This window comes from Perna viridis, chromosome 8 (assembly GCF_037379345.1).
Source record: "Perna viridis isolate PV_CMFRI_1.1 ecotype Kerala chromosome 8, ASM3737934v1, whole genome shotgun sequence".
Taxonomy (NCBI): Eukaryota; Metazoa; Mollusca; class Bivalvia; order Mytilida; family Mytilidae; genus Perna; species Perna viridis.
In genome coordinates, this window is record NC_142452.1 from 15,793,806 (window position 1) to 15,798,922 (window position 5,117).

Below are 5,117 nucleotides of genomic sequence, written 5' to 3' on the forward strand. Positions count from 1 at the left end.
ATAAATATTAATAAATGAATTATAAATATTTATAAATATAAGACACTTATTAATATTTATAATTCATTTATAAATATGTATAATTCATTTATAAATATTTATGATTATAAATATTTATAAATGAATTATAAATATTAATAAATGAATTATAAATATTTATAATTATTATAAATTTATAATTATAAATTTATAATTATTATAAATATTTATAATTCAATAATAGATATTTATAATTCATTTATAAATATTTATAATCATAAATATTTATAAATGAATTATACATATTTATAAATGAATTATAAATATTAATAAGTGTCTTATATTTATAAATATTTATAATTCATTTATTAATATTTATAAATCATTTATAAATATTTATAAATAAGCATTTTGTCCACTTTGGCTTGCCATATCAAACGACTTGTCCAGTATGTAGATCTACAGTCTAATCGGGATTTTGAAATTTGTTAAATGGACACAGTGTGCGTTGTTTCTACAGTCTGAATTGTGACAAAATTGTTCCAGCAGGTTGGTAGGAATATTCTCATCAGTTCCTGCTTGTGTCATGCAGTGCCTAGTATTGTTTACAGTCACTTGTAAATATATTCTAATTTTGCCACCTTTTTGTATTCATTTGTGTCAAAATTGTTTTTAATTTTAAAAAAAAAACTAAAACTTGTAGACAACATTATTTAAAAAAAATCAAACCTTTTACTGAACTTGTAAAACACTCATATATGTTGTACCTCAGTATGTAGAATAGTTTTAATTGCTGATCATTCTAAATGTAATTCTAACACCTATGGTCGTGAACAAACAAAGCATGTTTTTAAAGTTCAAACAAAAACCAGAGAAAGGCAGCTCCAACATGTAAGGCTGTGTGAGAGAGCAAACTAAACTATTGTTGAATAATATATCTGCTCTAGTATAAAGAATACAAGATTTGGCTGTTGACATAATGACTGTCACTATCATGACCCACCCTTTTCATCTCTTCATATAGGGATGATAACCAACCACTGCACTTTTTTATGTTGGGAGATTTGCTTTTATTTTTTTAGCTCACCTGGCTAAAGGCCATGTGAGCTATTACCATCACTTGGCGTCATTTTTTATGAGGAACTAATGATGCAGTGCAATGTCAGTCAGGTTTCCTCTTATTGTATAATAATAATTGTGAAAAGATGTGTAAATGTTTGTGCTATGCATTTATTCTCACAACTTTTAATTTGTATAAAAGGTCACAGAAGTTGAGATAATCATTGAGAAAAATAAAAAAAAATAACTATCAGTGAGATATATAGTAGTTAGAGGGAGGCCTAAGGATGGAAAAAAAACCAATTGTTAAATCGTTAATTGTAACTGTTATCTAAAATCATTTATCCCTTAAATAGGATAAGGCGCCTTAGTTAGATGTACATGTTATATACATGTACAACTAATTAAGGGTGCGTTTAAACACCACCTAGGCCGCCTTCGTGCACCAAGCTCATGAAACTGCACTGAGGACATGAAAGGACAATGTTATGAATGAAAAGAACACGCCATCGAATAGAATTTTTCATCAGTAAAACATTTATCTAATTTTTGTGTCAATATCAGCCGGGAAGCCACGGAAATAGGAGAGTTCCACTCGACGTTCTTAGTCACGTGACTTTTAACGTCAAATGTTGACGTTTTTCGTGTTGCGATGAGACCATTAAATTATGTCTTTTTAACACTTAAATACAATTATTTTAACATAGCTATGTATTCAAATACAATCTTACGATGCATAAGAATAAAATTGTTTATGTTTTAAACTTTGAATAAAGAGGATTTTGAGAATATTGGATCAAAAATGTCAAGTTGCATTGGAAATCTGACCATAAAGACTCGTTAAAATTAATAAGAGTTGCATAAAATGGACGAATGCTGGTCATTTGAATGTGTAAAATAGCTAACAAATCATTGCCGATACTTATAATATTAACAATTTTCTCATACATATTATGGGATGGATTTGTGTCAGAGATTTACCTACCCCATGTAAAATATCCAACGTCATGTCACCGGCATTTCTATTCTGTTCGGAATTCTCTGCTTTAGTCGATATATTCGTTCGAAAAATGAATAAATATTTATTACGAATGAACATAGTTTGATTAAAAAGGGGGCGTGAATACAATTTTGATAAGAATGATTATGTGCATTTATTTGGATAACAAGTTCCCATTTCATGTTTATTTTACTCATTTTTCATTGGATATGAAAACACTTGAGGTCATACCCTCTAGAGTTCTTCTTATAAACGAATGCTGCTTCACATAAATCCAAGGGCAACATGGGGTTCTGTGCAATTTTGTAGTTTTCTTTTGTGATATTTGGAAACATTTGCAAAAAATATTCGTTTTTATGTGATTTTTCCTTCCATACTAATAAAAATAAAGGAGTACCAAAGGGATGTTCAGACGGCAAAAATTCATTAAAAAAAGAAGACAAAACTCTTAGCTATAGACATTTAAGACAACGACAAAATGGAAACCCACAACAACACGTCTAAATCTTTTCCGACACCCAGTCACTTGAATAGAAATAAACTCGTGTTCTTCGGAAAAGTGACCAGTTCCTGCTTGTTGCAGCACATCCATTGCTCTAGTTATAGGGAGGAAGAGAAAAATCTGACGAACTGACATCCATTTTAACCCTTTCAATGCGTGCTCTCTTTATCTGACCTTTTTATTTAAGTGTGTTGCGCTTATTATGGAATTTGTCTCCATCTGATATGAATGTGTTTTATACATATGTTCTAATGTATATTTTATATTTTTAACTGTGATGGAGTAACCTGAAATCTCTCTAGAAATTTTTGCCTTTTCCACATTTTTTATTTAATCTAAACTATTTGTGGTCACCTTTTTTCTTCTTTTCTTTTTTCTCTTAAATTAACATTTTTTATCACATAGGGTCAAAATATAACCCAGGTCCTAATTCTCTCTTAATGTGCAAAGATTGCAGTGGTTTGGAACCATGAAATCTGGTTTAATCAACCTTTTATCTAAAAAACCATTTCAGGACCTCTTTGATCTGCTAACACCCTATATACAAAGTTAAAATCAGAGGCTGCTATGTTTAGTTTTCTGTAAATAGCATAAAAGCAATTGAAACCAAAAAAAAAAAAAAATCAAAATTTGCTAACTATGCCACTGCCACAAAATCTTCGTTTTGCATGATTCTAACAGAGACTATGGGAAGGTTGGATCCAAAAAACTAGTTTAACCTTGCCACATGCAACATGTGCCTGTCCTAAACCAGGAGTCCTTTTCATGTTTAATGTGTGTGTTGTTTTCTATGGATCTTGTTTCCTGTCCAGAGGGAGAGTTTTCCTTGGTGATGTTGAGATTAGTCCAAGGATCATATACATTTAGTTATATACTGGACCAATAGCAAGATAGCGAGCAGCGACTATGGGCTTTATAGAAGGCTGCTCACTGTCTTCTGTTGAGGATTTTGTAATTACTGTTGGTTTATTGAATTATGTCATGTACATTTATTCCAAATTCCATTTAAGCAAGGAGAATCAAAGGGGCATTCATGTTCCAATCCTGAGAATTTCACCAAGGCAAAAGGTAAATAAAGAAATGACATTGTTTTTTTTTAACCTTCATTTGCAAAATTCATTGATTACAGGATGTTATCAAGTCAATATACATAAGAAACTTGTCAACACTAATTCATTTCTATTCTAAATCTTGTTCTATAGACTTTGAATATGAACTATGAATAAAAATTAAAGTAATAATCTGTTAATTCTGATATAATAATGCTTACTTTATTAACTAAGAGCTTTCTTCCAACAAAACTGCCAGCTATAGCCATTTGTACCAGGAAATGACAAGACAAAATGCACAGCATTTACAAAAAGGGGTACTAGAGGCGTTTCAATTCCAACTTCCCCAGACAGTATATGATGACCAGCATCACACAGAAAAGATGGGTACTGAAGGTGTTTCAATTCCAACTTCCCCAGACAGTATATGATGACCAGCATCACACAGAAAAGGTGGGTACTGAAGGTGTTTCAATTCCAACTTCCCCAGACAGAACATGATGACCAGCATCACACAGAAAAACACACATACAATAAAAGTTTAGGTACTGAAGGTGTTTTAATACCAACTTCCCAAGACAACACATTATGACATAGCTGGCAGTATTTTAAAGATTATTTGCTTTAATGACTTGATTTCTTAAAAAGAGATATACCAACAATTTGTGTATTTATATAATTATTAAATCAATGTTTCTAAATATCATTTTAAATTGCATTAATGTTGACAAGCTTATATAAATTTTAATTTTTAAAGTTCTTTCTATTAGCTGACACATCATGTATTTCCTTGACTGCTTAAAATGGTCTCACTTACCTGAAAAAAATATATATAATTATGTATACATGTATAGGTAATGAATTAAACAATTTGAAGGAACTGTTTCAAAACAAACTATGTGTATGAGATGTACTTGTAACTTTAAAATAGCTTAAAAATCAAACATAAAATCTAACATATGTACATGATAATATCATAGTGTATTAGTGCACCATAATTTGTAATATTAAGAATAAGTCATATTATTAATTCTTGTACATGTATAAATACATGTATGGTCTTTAACACTTAGCATGCAACTCAAATTATCTTGTTTAACAGTCATTTCTATCATATTCACCATTCATTGATACATATCACCAAACTCATTGGGCTCCATCTACAAGGTTTCTAAAACTATGGCTAACAATTCAATGATATTAATTAATTCAAAAACTACATTCCTATTATAAAATATGAAAACAGAAGACATGACTAGGATTATCATAAAAATCTGAAAACATAACACAGTCACATGACTAGGAATATCATAAAATCTGAAAACATAACAAATGACTTGGACTATCATAAAATCTGAAAACATAACACATGACTTGGACTATCATAAAATCTGAAAACACAACACATGACTTGGACTATCATAAAATCTGAGACTAGGAGTATCATAAAATCTGAAAACACAACACATGACTAGGAGTATCATAAAATCTGCATAAAATCTGAAAACACAACACATGACTAGGATTA